The sequence below is a fragment of the Microcebus murinus genome, unplaced genomic scaffold (genome assembly GCF_040939455.1).
Source record: "Microcebus murinus isolate Inina unplaced genomic scaffold, M.murinus_Inina_mat1.0 scaf025_hap2_Mmur4.0, whole genome shotgun sequence".
NCBI lineage: Eukaryota > Metazoa > Chordata > Mammalia > Primates > Cheirogaleidae > Microcebus > Microcebus murinus.
Window position 1 is genome coordinate 46,256 of NW_027438971.1, and position 16,531 is coordinate 62,786.

Below are 16,531 nucleotides of genomic sequence, written 5' to 3' on the forward strand. Positions count from 1 at the left end.
GCGGGGTGGGAGGAGGAGGAGGAGGAGGAGGAGGAGGAGGAGGTGGGAAGGGCCGTGGCCTGCAGTCGTGTTCCCCGGGGTGGCACAGCATGTGGCTTCTTCCACAGGCTGCTTGGCCTGGGCTCCCTGCACCTGGGCCTTTGGAGGACTGGCCCTGTGCTTGCCAACACTTCCTGCAGGGACCCAGAGCTGGGAGGTTGCATCTCTCAGCCCTGGGTCGGGCAGAGCCCCAGCGGGCCATGCCCACAACCTCTCTCAGCACGGGTCCCCCAGAAGGCTCCTTTGGGACCAGGATTCTCTTGCGGGTGACTCTTTAAGGTCTGGCCCCTGGATGGAGGGGCACCAGGAGTAGAGGAGCAGGAAGGGGAAGGGGGTGGCCATGCGAGGGGACACTTTCAGGCCAAGTCCCAGCTTCAGCCTGATCCTCCTGGGAACCCCTGGGTGGACATCACACCTCCTGGTTGCCCCGCTCTGAGACAAGGAGCCGGGCTTCGCATTCCCACAGCAGCCAGTCGTGGGCTGAGGACACCTGGGGCGTTGGGAACTCCCTGGCTTCTCCTTGGATTAACATCTGGAGCTGCTTGTGAATTGTGCCGCCACACACACCCGAGTGCAGGTGTCTTCTGCACAGACTGCGGGCCTCGCTCTTCTGAATGCCGCTAGCTCGCCACCCACCCACCCGCGGGTGAACCTGGTCAGGGTACTTTCTCTCAGGGGCAGACTCTCATCCGGGCGGGCTACCGGTGTCTCTGTTTGCTCGTTTCTTTCTTCCACTTCGGGAAAGGCTTCCTTACTGGGTGTGGAAATCTCCTATGCCTTTCCTCGCCTATTCTGTCAGCTTTCAAATTCTCTTTCGGTTGCCACCCTCACAGATGGATTAGGAAACTCTTTGCGGTGCACTCATTAGTGAAATGACCTCAATGACGCTGGAATCCAATATCTAATCGCCGATTTTTAGCGAGTCCACACGCCAGGGTGGTTGGGGTCCAATGCAGCCCCGGCCAGGCCCAGGCCCCTTGGACTGGGCCACAGGAGGACACAGAGGAGGGTCCCGGCCCCCACGGTAGCGGTGCGGGCAGTTCTCCAAGGGCTTGGGTGTTTTCCAGAGGGAGGAGATGGAGGGGACTGATTTCTTCAGCGCCCCACAAACCACGCCACCCCACCCCACCCATGGGACACATCCGGGGGGAGAGAGAGAGAGAGAGAGAGAGAGAGAGAGAGAGAGAGAGACGCCCCATACACTGGCTCCCCTCCCCCGTGCGCTGTGCCCCAGCCCTGGCCCGGGGGAATAGGCGGCCGCAGGGCCACAGGGTGGGCGGAGCAGCTGAAAGGGGTTGTGGGGGAGGGCGGCCCCTGGCTGGGGTCAAAGGGCGAGCGCCCCGCCCACCCCGTGCGCAGTCAGCGGCCGCGGCGCGCTGGGGGTGGGGGCGGGGAGGTGAAGGAGGCCAGGCGAGGAGAGGAGGGGGGCTGGAAGGTCTCCACCTTGGTGGGTCCAGCCGTGGAGGCGCATCTTGTGTGAGTGTGAGTGAGTGAGTGAGTGTGAGTGTGTGTGTATAGAGAGACAGCCCCCAACCTCGGCCCGCCGCTCCCTGCCCGCCCCGCCTGTCACCCCCGTCCCTCGGAGCCCGCCGGACCCGGCCGGCGAACTCAACAGGCCCGGCCCGGCGCGGGGCCTGGGGCGGGAGGAGGCGGCGGGGAAGCGCAGAGAGGCTCGGCTTCTTGAGCGGGGCAGGGGCGCCCTCCACCGTCCACGGCCACACCACCCCGAACGCGCCCGATCCCGTCTGGTCTCGGAAGCTAAGCAGGGTCGGGCCTGGTTAGAACTTGGATGGGAGACCGCCCGGGAATACCGGGTGCCGTAGGCTTCTTCTTTTTTTTTTTTTTTTTTTTTGCCTCTGGTTCTGTCGCGTTTCTGGGAGCGCGGGGGCGGCCCGGGGTGGGGGTGACCCCCACCCTCAGCGCCCGCCGCGGTGCCTGGCGCCCCAGCCCGCACCGTGGGGCCTCCTCTTGTCCCGAGCCGTGACACCGCCGCCACGCGGCAGCATGCGTGGCTTCTGGACTGTCAGGTCTCAGACCAAAGGTCTGCTCTGTGGGAACGGACACGCCGGAGGAAACCTTGAGAGTCTGAGAGGGGAGGGAGTTCCAGAAGAAGGCCAGGATGTCATTTTGAGGGAGTATGTGACCAGAACTCGTCCCGTTGCTTTTGGGGTTCTATGGGCTACACGTAGGGATCTTTGGTGGTGGCACCTGATGTTGGGGGATCCGGAGTCACACCCAGACCTGCTCCACAGGCCTCCTTTTACTTTTCTCTTCGGATTCATTTTTTTTTTTTTTTTTTGAGACAGAGTCTGGGTTTGTTGCCCAGGCTAGAGTGAGTGCCGTGGCGTCAGCCTAGCTCACAGCAACTTCAAACTCCTGGGCTCGAGTGATCCTTCTGCCTCAGCCTCCCGGGTAGCTGGGACTGCAGGCATGCGCCACCATGCCCCGCTAATTTTTTATATATATATCAGTTGGCCAATTAATTTCTTTCTATTTATAGTAGGGACGGGGTCTCGCTCTTGCTCAGGCTGGTTTTGAACTCCTGACCTTGAGCAATCCGCCCGCCTCGGCCTCCCAAGAGCTAGGATTACAGGCGTGAGCCACAGCGCCCGGCCGGATTCATTATTTTTAAAAAGTGTCTCTTATCTCTATTATTGCATTTTCTTTTCTCTCTCTTTTCAAGCAGATGATGGGAGTCCAAGTATTAAGGTGACATGTGTTGCCCGTGCCCCCCTCCGCCCCGTGTTCTTATTCATTTACCTCTCATGTTGTTCCAGCATATTGTGGGGGCACCAATGTTAAGGTCGGGTGCGGTGCGTTGCCCTCTCCCAGCCTCCCCCCTCGGGTCAGAGCTTCAAGTGCGCCCATCCCCCAGTCGGTGCGCACCCACCCCATTCCTAATGGATGTGTATGCCCATCCCCTCCCCCCACCCGCCCGACACCCACCCGAAGAAGGTGATTCCTCTGTGTCCACTTAGGTGTCCATCGGTTCGTACCCATTTGCTGGTGAGCGCGAGCACGTGGTGCTCGTGTGTCCATTCTTGGGATACTTGGCTTACTGGAACGGGTTCCAGCTCTGGCCAGGAGAACCAGGAGAGGTGCCCTCTCACCGCTGCTCCTCATAGCCGAATAGCACTCCGTGGTGTCCACGCGCCACATTTTATTTACCCACTCGTGGGTCGATGGGCACTCGGGTGGCTTCCAGGTCTTTGCGATTGTGACTTGTGCCCTGACTCTAACCCTAACCCTTACCCAGCCCGTCTCCTCCACGGCCCCAGCCTGACTGACTCCTTCCCGCCCGGCCTGTCACCTGTCACCGTCCTCTGCCCCTGCCTGACACGCTCCTCCCCGCCCGGGCCGTCACCGTCCTCGGCCCCTGCCTGACGGGGCTCCTCTGTCGCCTGGGCCTTCCAAGGGCTTGGTGTGGACGCTGGTTCCAGGACGCCCTCCCAGGAACCCGGTAGCAGGGCGGCCGCAGCGTCTCGCGCAACCCAACCGTCCGCCGGCTGGCCGCCGTCGCTAAGTGGCCTGCGGGGGACGTGCTCCCGCTGTGCCGTGGGGGCCCAGCCTGGTGTCTTCTCTGAGGCCCCGCGGCTGCCGCTCCCCGCAAGGGGATAGCTGCGGAGGTGGGGACCGCCTCCTCATGGGGACGTACACTCAGCTCTCCACGTCGGATTCCGGGGCTCTCTGTCCTGCCAGAAGGCCCAGCTGGCCTGCGGGTCCTTAGAGTGGCAAAAACATCCGAAAACTGAGATTGAGGGTCCGGTGGGTGTCTGCACTTTTGTGCTGGGCACCCCAGGGAGGCCCGGGGGCTGGCTGGACAACGCGGTCTGCTGGGCGGGGGCTTTGGAGGAGCAACTGATGCCCTTTGCACTTTGGGTAGCAAGTGTCTGAGGTGTCTCTGGGCCCTGTGCCATGTGGGGGCGGGGGCGGGGGCGGGGTGGGAGGAGGAGGAGGAGGAGGAGGAGGAGGAGGAGGAGGTGGGAAGGGCCGTGGCCTGCAGTCGTGTTCCCCGGGGTGGCACAGCATGTGGCTTCTTCCACAGGCTGCTTGGCCTGGGCTCCCTGCACCTGGGCCTTTGGAGGACTGGCCCTGTGCTTGCCAACACTTCCTGCAGGGACCCAGAGCTGGGAGGTTGCATCTCTCAGCCCTGGGTCGGGCAGAGCCCCAGCGGGCCATGCCCACAACCTCTCTCAGCACGGGTCCCCCAGAAGGCTCCTTTGGGACCAGGATTCTCTTGCGGGTGACTCTTTAAGGTCTGGCCCCTGGATGGAGGGGCACCAGGAGTAGAGGAGCAGGAAGGGGAAGGGGGTGGCCATGCGAGGGGACACTTTCAGGCCAAGTCCCAGCTTCAGCCTGATCCTCCTGGGAACCCCTGGGTGGACATCACACCTCCTGGTTGCCCCGCTCTGAGACAAGGAGCCGGGCTTCGCATTCCCACAGCAGCCAGTCGTGGGCTGAGGACACCTGGGGCGTTGGGAACTCCCTGGCTTCTCCTTGGATTAACATCTGGAGCTGCTTGTGAATTGTGCCGCCACACACACCCGAGTGCAGGTGTCTTCTGCACAGACTGCGGGCCTCGCTCTTCTGAATGCCGCTAGCTCGCCACCCACCCACCCGCGGGTGAACCTGGTCAGGGTACTTTCTCTCAGGGGCAGACTCTCATCCGGGCGGGCTACCGGTGTCTCTGTTTGCTCGTTTCTTTCTTCCACTTCGGGAAAGGCTTCCTTACTGGGTGTGGAAATCTCCTATGCCTTTCCTCGCCTATTCTGTCAGCTTTCAAATTCTCTTTCGGTTGCCACCCTCACAGATGGATTAGGAAACTCTTTGCGGTGCACTCATTAGTGAAATGACCTCAATGACGCTGGAATCCAATATCTAATCGCCGATTTTTAGCGAGTCCACACGCCAGGGTGGTTGGGGTCCAATGCAGCCCCGGCCAGGCCCAGGCCCCTTGGACTGGGCCACAGGAGGACACAGAGGAGGGTCCCGGCCCCCACGGTAGCGGTGCGGGCAGTTCTCCAAGGGCTTGGGTGTTTTCCAGAGGGAGGAGATGGAGGGGACTGATTTCTTCAGCGCCCCACAAACCACGCCACCCCACCCCACCCATGGGACACATCCCGAGAAAGAGAGAGAGAGAGAGAGAGAGAGAGAGAGAGAGAGAGACGCCCCATACACTGGCTCCCCTCCCCCGTGCGCTGTGCCCCAGCCCTGGCCCGGGGGAATAGGCGGCCGCAGGGCCACAGGGTGGGCGGCGCAGCTGAAAGGGGTTGTGGGGGAGGGCGGCCCCTGGCTGGGGTCAAAGGGCGAGCGCCCCGCCCACCCCGTGCGCAGTCAGCGGCCGCGGCGCGCTGGGGGTGGGGGCGGGGAGGTGAAGGAGGCCAGGCGAGGAGAGGAGGGGGGCTGGAAGGTCTCCACCTTGGTGGGTCCAGCCGTGGAGGCGCATCTTGTGTGAGTGTGAGTGAGTGAGTGAGTGTGAGTGTGTGTGTATAGAGAGACAGCCCCCAACCTCGGCCCGCCGCTCCCTGCCCGCCCCGCCTGTCACCCCCGTCCCTCGGAGCCCGCCGGACCCGGCCGGCGAACTCAACAGGCCCGGCCCGGCGCGGGGCCTGGGGCGGGAGGAGGCGGCGGGGAAGCGCAGAGAGGCTCGGCTTCTTGAGCGGGGCAGGGGCGCCCTCCGCCGTCCACGGCCACACCACCCCGAACGCGCCCGATCCCGTCTGGTCTCGGAAGCTAAGCAGGGTCGGGCCTGGTTAGAACTTGGATGGGAGACCGCCCGGGAATACCGGGTGCCGTAGGCTTCTTCTTTTTTTTTTTTTTTTTTTTGCCTCTGGTTCTGTCGCGTTTCTGGGAGCGCGGGGGCGGCCCGGGGTGGGGGTGACCCCCACCCTCAGCGCCCGCCGCGGTGCCTGGCGCCCCAGCCCGCACCGTGGGGCCTCCTCTTGTCCCGAGCCGTGACACCGCCGCCACGCGGCAGCATGCGTGGCTTCTGGACTGTCAGGTCTCAGACCAAAGGTCTGCTCTGTGGGAACGGACACGCCGGAGGAAACCTTGAGAGTCTGAGAGGGGAGGGAGTTCCAGAAGAAGGCCAGGATGTCATTTTGAGGGAGTATGTGACCAGAACTCGTCCCGTTGCTTTTGGGGTTCTATGGGCTACACGTAGGGATCTTTGGTGGTGGCACCTGATGTTGGGGGATCCGGAGTCACACCCAGACCTGCTCCACAGGCCTCCTTTTACTTTTCTCTTCGGATTCATTTTTTTTTTTTTTTTTGAGACAGAGTCTGGGTTTGTTGCCCAGGCTAGAGTGAGTGCCGTGGCGTCAGCCTAGCTCACAGCAACTTCAAACTCCTGGGCTCGAGTGATCCTTCTGCCTCAGCCTCCCGGGTAGCTGGGACTGCAGGCATGCGCCACCATGCCCCGCTAATTTTTTATATATATATCAGTTGGCCAATTAATTTCTTTCTATTTATAGTAGGGACGGGGTCTCGCTCTTGCTCAGGCTGGTTTTGAACTCCTGACCTTGAGCAATCCGCCCGCCTCGGCCTCCCAAGAGCTAGGATTACAGGCGTGAGCCACAGCGCCCGGCCGGATTCATTATTTTTAAAAAGTGTCTCTTATCTCTATTATTGCATTTTCTTTTCTCTCTCTTTTCAAGCAGATGATGGGAGTCCAAGTATTAAGGTGACATGTGTTGCCCGTGCCCCCCTCCCCCCCGTGTTCTTATTCATTTACCTCTCATGTTGTTCCAGCATATTGTGGGGGCACCAATGTTAAGGTCGGGTGCGGTGCGTTGCCCTCTCCCAGCCTCCCCCCTCGGGTCAGAGCTTCAAGTGCGCCCATCCCCCAGTCGGTGCGCACCCACCCCATTCCTAATGGATGTGTATGCCCATCCCCTCCCCCCACCCGCCCGACACCCACCCGAAGAAGGTGATTCCTCTGTGTCCACTTAGGTGTCCATCGGTTCGTACCCATTTGCTGGTGAGCGCGAGCACGTGGTGCTCGTGTGTCCATTCTTGGGATACTTGGCTTACTGGAACGGGTTCCAGCTCTGGCCAGGAGAACCAGGAGAGGTGCCCTCTCACCGCTGCTCCTCATAGCCGAATAGCACTCCGTGGTGTCCACGCGCCACATTTTATTTACCCACTCGTGGGTCGATGGGCACTCGGGTGGCTTCCAGGTCTTTGCGATTGTGACTTGTGCCCTGACTCTAACCCTAACCCTTACCCAGCCCGTCTCCTCCACGGCCCCTGCCTGACTGACTCCTTCCCGCCCGGCCTGTCACCTGTCACCGTCCTCTGCCCCTGCCTGACACGCTCCTCCCCGCCCGGGCCGTCACCGTCCTCGGCCCCTGCCTGACGGGGCTCCTCTGTCGCCTGGGCCTTCCAAGGGCTTGGTGTGGACGCTGGTTCCAGGACGCCCTCCCAGGAACCCGGTAGCAGGGCGGCCGCAGCGTCTCGCGCAACCCAACCGTCCGCCGGCTGGCCGCCGTCGCTAAGTGGCCTGCGGGGGACGTGCTCCCGCTGTGCCGTGGGGGCCCAGCCTGGTGTCTTCTCTGAGGCCCCGCGGCTGCCGCTCCCCGCAAGGGGATAGCCGCGGAGGTGGGGACCGCCTCCTCATGGGGACGTACACTCAGCTCTCCACGTCGGATTCCGGGGCTCTCTGTCCTGCCAGAAGGCCCAGCTGGCCTGCGGGTCCTTAGAGTGGCAAAAACATCCGAAAACTGAGATTGAGGGTCCGGTGGGTGTCTGCACTTTTGTGCTGGGCACCCCAGGGAGGCCCGGGGGCTGGCTGGACAACGCGGTCTGCTGGGCGGGGGCTTTGGAGGAGCAACTGATGCCCTTTGCACTTTGGGTAGCAAGTGTCTGAGGTGTCTCTGGGCCCTGTGCCATGTGGGGGCGGGGGCGGGGGCGGGGTGGGAGGAGGAGGAGGAGGAGGAGGAGGAGGAGGAGGTGGGAAGGGCCGTGGCCTGCAGTCGTGTTCCCCGGGGTGGCACAGCATGTGGCTTCTTCCACAGGCTGCTTGGCCTGGGCTCCCTGCACCTGGGCCTTTGGAGGACTGGCCCTGTGCTTGCCAACACTTCCTGCAGGGACCCAGAGCTGGGAGGTTGCATCTCTCAGCCCTGGGTCGGGCAGAGCCCCAGCGGGCCATGCCCACAACCTCTCTCAGCACGGGTCCCCCAGAAGGCTCCTTTGGGACCAGGATTCTCTTGCGGGTGACTCTTTAAGGTCTGGCCCCTGGATGGAGGGGCACCAGGAGTAGAGGAGCAGGAAGGGGAAGGGGGTGGCCATGCGAGGGGACACTTTCAGGCCAAGTCCCAGCTTCAGCCTGATCCTCCTGGGAACCCCTGGGTGGACATCACACCTCCTGGTTGCCCCGCTCTGAGACAAGGAGCCGGGCTTCGCATTCCCACAGCAGCCAGTCGTGGGCTGAGGACACCTGGGGCGTTGGGAACTCCCTGGCTTCTCCTTGGATTAACATCTGGAGCTGCTTGTGAATTGTGCCGCCACACACACCCGAGTGCAGGTGTCTTCTGCACAGACTGCGGGCCTCGCTCTTCTGAATGCCGCTAGCTCGCCACCCACCCACCCGCGGGTGAACCTGGTCAGGGTACTTTCTCTCAGGGGCAGACTCTCATCCGGGCGGGCTACCGGTGTCTCTGTTTGCTCGTTTCTTTCTTCCACTTCGGGAAAGGCTTCCTTACTGGGTGTGGAAATCTCCTATGCCTTTCCTCGCCTATTCTGTCAGCTTTCAAATTCTCTTTCGGTTGCCACCCTCACAGATGGATTAGGAAACTCTTTGCGGTGCACTCATTAGTGAAATGACCTCAATGACGCTGGAATCCAATATCTAATCGCCGATTTTTAGCGAGTCCACACGCCAGGGTGGTTGGGGTCCAATGCAGCCCCGGCCAGGCCCAGGCCCCTTGGACTGGGCCACAGGAGGACACAGAGGAGGGTCCCGGCCCCCACGGTAGCGGTGCGGGCAGTTCTCCAAGGGCTTGGGTGTTTTCCAGAGGGAGGAGATGGAGGGGACTGATTTCTTCAGCGCCCCACAAACCACGCCACCCCACCCCACCCATGGGACACATCCCGAGAAAGAGAGAGAGAGAGAGAGAGAGAGAGAGAGAGAGAGAGAGACGCCCCATACACTGGCTCCCCTCCCCCGTGCGCTGTGCCCCAGCCCTGGCCCGGGGGAATAGGCGGCCGCAGGGCCACAGGGTGGGCGGCGCAGCTGAAAGGGGTTGTGGGGGAGGGCGGCCCCTGGCTGGGGTCAAAGGGCGAGCGCCCCGCCCACCCCGTGCGCAGTCAGCGGCCGCGGCGCGCTGGGGGTGGGGGCGGGGAGGTGAAGGAGGCCAGGCGAGGAGAGGAGGGGGGCTGGAAGGTCTCCACCTTGGTGGGTCCAGCCGTGGAGGCGCATCTTGTGTGAGTGTGAGTGAGTGAGTGAGTGTGAGTGTGTGTGTATAGAGAGACAGCCCCCAACCTCGGCCCGCCGCTCCCTGCCCGCCCCGCCTGTCACCCCCGTCCCTCGGAGCCCGCCGGACCCGGCCGGCGAACTCAACAGGCCCGGCCCGGCGCGGGGCCTGGGGCGGGAGGAGGCGGCGGGGAAGCGCAGAGAGGCTCGGCTTCTTGAGCGGGGCAGGGGCGCCCTCCGCCGTCCACGGCCACACCACCCCGAACGCGCCCGATCCCGTCTGGTCTCGGAAGCTAAGCAGGGTCGGGCCTGGTTAGAACTTGGATGGGAGACCGCCCGGGAATACCGGGTGCCGTAGGCTTCTTCTTTTTTTTTTTTTTTTTTTTTGCCTCTGGTTCTGTCGCGTTTCTGGGAGCGCGGGGGCGGCCCGGGGTGGGGGTGACCCCCACCCTCAGCGCCCGCCGCGGTGCCTGGCGCCCCAGCCCGCACCGTGGGGCCTCCTCTTGTCCCGAGCCGTGACACCGCCGCCACGCGGCAGCATGCGTGGCTTCTGGACTGTCAGGTCTCAGACCAAAGGTCAGCTCTGTGGGAACGGACACGCCGGAGGAAACCTTGAGAGTCTGAGAGGGGAGGGAGTTCCAGAAGAAGGCCAGGATGTCATTTTGAGGGAGTATGTGACCAGAACTCGTCCCGTTGCTTTTGGGGTTCTATGGGCTACACGTAGGGATCTTTGGTGGTGGCACCTGATGTTGGGGGATCCGGAGTCACACCCAGACCTGCTCCACAGGCCTCCTTTTACTTTTCTCTTCGGATTCATTTTTTTTTTTTTTTTTGAGACAGAGTCTGGGTTTGTTGCCCAGGCTAGAGTGAGTGCCGTGGCGTCAGCCTAGCTCACAGCAACTTCAAACTCCTGGGCTCGAGTGATCCTTCTGCCTCAGCCTCCCGGGTAGCTGGGACTGCAGGCATGCGCCACCATGCCCCGCTAATTTTTTATATATATATCAGTTGGCCAATTAATTTCTTTCTATTTATAGTAGGGACGGGGTCTCGCTCTTGCTCAGGCTGGTTTTGAACTCCTGACCTTGAGCAATCCGCCCGCCTCGGCCTCCCAAGAGCTAGGATTACAGGCGTGAGCCACAGCGCCCGGCCGGATTCATTATTTTTAAAAAGTGTCTCTTATCTCTATTATTGCATTTTCTTTTCTCTCTCTTTTCAAGCAGATGATGGGAGTCCAAGTATTAAGGTGACATGTGTTGCCCGTGCCCCCCTCCCCCCCGTGTTCTTATTCATTTACCTCTCATGTTGTTCCAGCATATTGTGGGGGCACCAATGTTAAGGTCGGGTGCGGTGCGTTGCCCTCTCCCAGCCTCCCCCCTCGGGTCAGAGCTTCAAGTGCGCCCATCCCCCAGTCGGTGCGCACCCACCCCATTCCTAATGGATGTGTATGCCCATCCCCTCCCCCCACCCGCCCGACACCCACCCGAAGAAGGTGATTCCTCTGTGTCCACTTAGGTGTCCATCGGTTCGTACCCATTTGCTGGTGAGCGCGAGCACGTGGTGCTCGTGTGTCCATTCTTGGGATACTTGGCTTACTGGAACGGGTTCCAGCTCTGGCCAGGAGAACCAGGAGAGGTGCCCTCTCACCGCTGCTCCTCATAGCCGAATAGCACTCCGTGGTGTCCACGCGCCACATTTTATTTACCCACTCGTGGGTCGATGGGCACTCGGGTGGCTTCCAGGTCTTTGCGATTGTGACTTGTGCCCTGACTCTAACCCTAACCCTTACCCAGCCCGTCTCCTCCACGGCCCCTGCCTGACTGACTCCTTCCCGCCCGGCCTGTCACCTGTCACCGTCCTCTGCCCCTGCCTGACACGCTCCTCCCCGCCCGGGCCGTCACCGTCCTCAGCCCCTGCCTGACGGGGCTCCTCTGTCGCCTGGGCCTTCCAAGGGCTTGGTGTGGACGCTGGTTCCAGGACGCCCTCCCAGGAACCCGGTAGCAGGGCGGCCGCAGCGTCTCGCGCAACCCAACCGTCCGCCGGCTGGCCGCCGTCGCTAAGTGGCCTGGGGGGGACGTGCTCCCGCTGTGCCGTGGGGGCCCAGCCTGGTGTCTTCTCTGAGGCCCCGCGGCTGCCGCTCCCCGCAAGGGGATAGCCGCGGAGGTGGGGACCGCCTCCTCATGGGGACGTACACTCAGCTCTCCACGTCGGATTCCGGGGCTCTCTGTCCTGCCAGAAGGCCCAGCTGGCCTGCGGGTCCTTAGAGTGGCAAAAACATCCGAAAACTGAGATTGAGGGTCCGGTGGGTGTCTGCACTTTTGTGCTGGGCACCCCAGGGAGGCCCGGGGGCTGGCTGGACAACGCGGTCTGCTGGGCGGGGGCTTTGGAGGAGCAACTGATGCCCTTTGCACTTTGGGTAGCAAGTGTCTGAGGTGTCTCTGGGCCCTGTGCCATGTGGGGGCGGGGGCGGGGGCGGGGTGGGAGGAGGAGGAGGAGGAGGAGGAGGAGGTGGGAAGGGCCGTGGCCTGCAGTCGTGTTCCCCGGGGTGGCACAGCATGTGGCTTCTTCCACAGGCTGCTTGGCCTGGGCTCCCTGCACCTGGGCCTTTGGAGGACTGGCCCTGTGCTTGCCAACACTTCCTGCAGGGACCCAGAGCTGGGAGGTTGCATCTCTCAGCCCTGGGTCGGGCAGAGCCCCAGCGGGCCATGCCCACAACCTCTCTCAGCACGGGTCCCCCAGAAGGCTCCTTTGGGACCAGGATTCTCTTGCGGGTGACTCTTTAAGGTCTGGCCCCTGGATGGAGGGGCACCAGGAGTAGAGGAGCAGGAAGGGGAAGGGGGTGGCCATGCGAGGGGACACTTTCAGGCCAAGTCCCAGCTTCAGCCTGATCCTCCTGGGAACCCCTGGGTGGACATCACACCTCCTGGTTGCCCCGCTCTGAGACAAGGAGCCGGGCTTCGCATTCCCACAGCAGCCAGTCGTGGGCTGAGGACACCTGGGGCGTTGGGAACTCCCTGGCTTCTCCTTGGATTAACATCTGGAGCTGCTTGTGAATTGTGCCGCCACACACACCCGAGTGCAGGTGTCTTCTGCACAGACTGCGGGCCTCGCTCTTCTGAATGCCGCTAGCTCGCCACCCACCCACCCGCGGGTGAACCTGGTCAGGGTACTTTCTCTCAGGGGCAGACTCTCATCCGGGCGGGCTACCGGTGTCTCTGTTTGCTCGTTTCTTTCTTCCACTTCGGGAAAGGCTTCCTTACTGGGTGTGGAAATCTCCTATGCCTTTCCTCGCCTATTCTGTCAGCTTTCAAATTCTCTTTCGGTTGCCACCCTCACAGATGGATTAGGAAACTCTTTGCGGTGCACTCATTAGTGAAATGACCTCAATGACGCTGGAATCCAATATCTAATCGCCGATTTTTAGCGAGTCCACACGCCAGGGTGGTTGGGGTCCAATGCAGCCCCGGCCAGGCCCAGGCCCCTTGGACTGGGCCACAGGAGGACACAGAGGAGGGTCCCGGCCCCCACGGTAGCGGTGCGGGCAGTTCTCCAAGGGCTTGGGTGTTTTCCAGAGGGAGGAGATGGAGGGGACTGATTTCTTCAGCGCCCCACAAACCACGCCACCCCACCCCACCCATGGGACACATCCGGGGGGGGGGAGAGAGAGAGAGAGAGAGAGAGAGAGAGAGAGAGAGAGAGAGACGCCCCATACACTGGCTCCCCTCCCCCGTGTGCTGTGCCCCAGCCCTGGCCCGGGGGAATAGGCGGCCGCAGGGCCACAGGGTGGGCGGCGCAGCTGAAAGGGGTTGTGGGGGAGGGCGGCCCCTGGCTGGGGTCAAAGGGCGAGCGCCCCGCCCACCCCGTGCGCAGTCAGCGGCCGCGGCGCGCTGGGGGTGGGGGCGGGGAGGTGAAGGAGGCCAGGCGAGGAGAGGAGGGGGGCTGGAAGGTCTCCACCTTGGTGGGTCCAGCCGTGGAGGCGCATCTTGTGTGAGTGTGAGTGAGTGAGTGAGTGTGAGTGTGTGTGTATAGAGAGACAGCCCCCAACCTCGGCCCGCCGCTCCCTGCCCGCCCCGCCTGTCACCCCCGTCCCTCGGAGCCCGCCGGACCCGGCCGGCGAACTCAACAGGCCCGGCCCGGCGCGGGGCCTGGGGCGGGAGGAGGCGGCGGGGAAGCGCAGAGAGGCTCGGCTTCTTGAGCGGGGCAGGGGCGCCCTCCACCGTCCACGGCCACACCACCCCGAACGCGCCCGATCCCGTCTGGTCTCGGAAGCTAAGCAGGGTCGGGCCTGGTTAGAACTTGGATGGGAGACCGCCCGGGAATACCGGGTGCCGTAGGCTTCTTCTTTTTTTTTTTTTTTTTTTTGCCTCTGGTTCTGTCGCGTTTCTGGGAGCGCGGGGGCGGCCCGGGGTGGGGGTGACCCCCACCCTCAGCGCCCGCCGCGGTGCCTGGCGCCCCAGCCCGCACCGTGGGGCCTCCTCTTGTCCCGAGCCGTGACACCGCCGCCACGCGGCAGCATGCGTGGCTTCTGGACTGTCAGGTCTCAGACCAAAGGTCTGCTCTGTGGGAACGGACACGCCGGAGGAAACCTTGAGAGTCTGAGAGGGGAGGGAGTTCCAGAAGAAGGCCAGGATGTCATTTTGAGGGAGTATGTGACCAGAACTCGTCCCGTTGCTTTTGGGGTTCTATGGGCTACACGTAGGGATCTTTGGTGGTGGCACCTGATGTTGGGGGATCCGGAGTCACACCCAGACCTGCTCCACAGGCCTCCTTTTACTTTTCTCTTCGGATTCATTTTTTTTTTTTTTTTTGAGACAGAGTCTGGGTTTGTTGCCCAGGCTAGAGTGAGTGCCGTGGCGTCAGCCTAGCTCACAGCAACTTCAAACTCCTGGGCTCGAGTGATCCTTCTGCCTCAGCCTCCCGGGTAGCTGGGACTGCAGGCATGCGCCACCATGCCCCGCTAATTTTTTATATATATATCAGTTGGCCAATTAATTTCTTTCTATTTATAGTAGGGACGGGGTCTCGCTCTTGCTCAGGCTGGTTTTGAACTCCTGACCTTGAGCAATCCGCCCGCCTCGGCCTCCCAAGAGCTAGGATTACAGGCGTGAGCCACAGCGCCCGGCCGGATTCATTATTTTTAAAAAGTGTCTCTTATCTCTATTATTGCATTTTCTTTTCTCTCTCTTTTCAAGCAGATGATGGGAGTCCAAGTATTAAGGTGACATGTGTTGCCCGTGCCCCCCTCCCCCCCGTGTTCTTATTCATTTACCTCTCATGTTGTTCCAGCATATTGTGGGGGCACCAATGTTAAGGTCGGGTGCGGTGCGTTGCCCTCTCCCAGCCTCCCCCCTCGGGTCAGAGCTTCAAGTGCGCCCATCCCCCAGTCGGTGCGCACCCACCCCATTCCTAATGGATGTGTATGCCCATCCCCTCCCCCCACCCGCCCGACACCCACCCGAAGAAGGTGATTCCTCTGTGTCCACTTAGGTGTCCATCGGTTCGTACCCATTTGCTGGTGAGCGCGAGCACGTGGTGCTCGTGTGTCCATTCTTGGGATACTTGGCTTACTGGAACGGGTTCCAGCTCTGGCCAGGAGAACCAGGAGAGGTGCCCTCTCACCGCTGCTCCTCATAGCCGAATAGCACTCCGTGGTGTCCACGCGCCACATTTTATTTACCCACTCGTGGGTCGATGGGCACTCGGGTGGCTTCCAGGTCTTTGCGATTGTGACTTGTGCCCTGACTCTAACCCTAACCCTTACCCAGCCCGTCTCCTCCACGGCCCCTGCCTGACTGACTCCTTCCCGCCCGGCCTGTCACCTGTCACCGTCCTCTGCCCCTGCCTGACACGCTCCTCCCCGCCCGGGCCGTCACCGTCCTCAGCCCCTGCCTGACGGGGCTCCTCTGTCGCCTGGGCCTTCCAAGGGCTTGGTGTGGACGCTGGTTCCAGGACGCCCTCCCAGGAACCCGGTAGCAGGGCGGCCGCAGCGTCTCGCGCAACCCAACCGTCCGCCGGCTGGCCGCCGTCGCTAAGTGGCCTGGGGGGGACGTGCTCCCGCTGTGCCGTGGGGGCCCAGCCTGGTGTCTTCTCTGAGGCCCCGCGGCTGCCGCTCCCCGCAAGGGGATAGCCGCGGAGGTGGGGACCGCCTCCTCATGGGGACGTACACTCAGCTCTCCACGTCGGATTCCGGGGCTCTCTGTCCTGCCAGAAGGCCCAGCTGGCCTGCGGGTCCTTAGAGTGGCAAAAACATCCGAAAACTGAGATTGAGGGTCCGGTGGGTGTCTGCACTTTTGTGCTGGGCACCCCAGGGAGGCCCGGGGGCTGGCTGGACAACGCGGTCTGCTGGGCGGGGGCTTTGGAGGAGCAACTGATGCCCTTTGCACTTTGGGTAGCAAGTGTCTGAGGTGTCTCTGGGCCCTGTGCCATGTGGGGGCGGGGGCGGGGGCGGGGTGGGAGGAGGAGGAGGAGGAGGAGGAGGAGGTGGGAAGGGCCGTGGCCTGCAGTCGTGTTCCCCGGGGTGGCACAGCATGTGGCTTCTTCCACAGGCTGCTTGGCCTGGGCTCCCTGCACCTGGGCCTTTGGAGGACTGGCCCTGTGCTTGCCAACACTTCCTGCAGGGACCCAGAGCTGGGAGGTTGCATCTCTCAGCCCTGGGTCGGGCAGAGCCCCAGCGGGCCATGCCCACAACCTCTCTCAGCACGGGTCCCCCAGAAGGCTCCTTTGGGACCAGGATTCTCTTGCGGGTGACTCTTTAAGGTCTGGCCCCTGGATGGAGGGGCACCAGGAGTAGAGGAGCAGGAAGGGGAAGGGGGTGGCCATGCGAGGGGACACTTTCAGGCCAAGTCCCAGCTTCAGCCTGATCCTCCTGGGAACCCCTGGGTGGACATCACACCTCCTGGTTGCCCCGCTCTGAGACAAGGAGCCGGGCTTCGCATTCCCACAGCAGCCAGTCGTGGGCTGAGGACACCTGGGGCGTTGGGAACTCCCTGGCTTCTCCTTGGATTAACATCTGGAGCTGCTTGTGAATTGTGCCGCCACACACACCCGAGTGCAGGTGTCTTCTGCACAGACTGCGGGCCTCGC

The 16,531-nt window shown here is 62.5% G+C and overlaps 4 pseudogenes; all 4 read left to right on the forward strand.

The window, feature by feature from the left end:
• The first annotated feature begins 1,746 nt into the window (after positions 1-1,746).
• Positions 1,747-1,865, forward strand: LOC142868038 (uncharacterized; annotated as a pseudogene).
• A 3,856-nt stretch (positions 1,866-5,721) lies between these two features.
• LOC142868039 (uncharacterized) lies at positions 5,722-5,840 on the forward strand (annotated as a pseudogene).
• Positions 5,841-9,693: 3,853 nt separating this feature from the next.
• Positions 9,694-9,812, forward strand: LOC142868040 (uncharacterized; annotated as a pseudogene).
• Positions 9,813-13,666: 3,854 nt separating this feature from the next.
• Positions 13,667-13,785, forward strand: LOC142868041 (uncharacterized; annotated as a pseudogene).
• Positions 13,786-16,531: the final 2,746 nt, after the last annotated feature.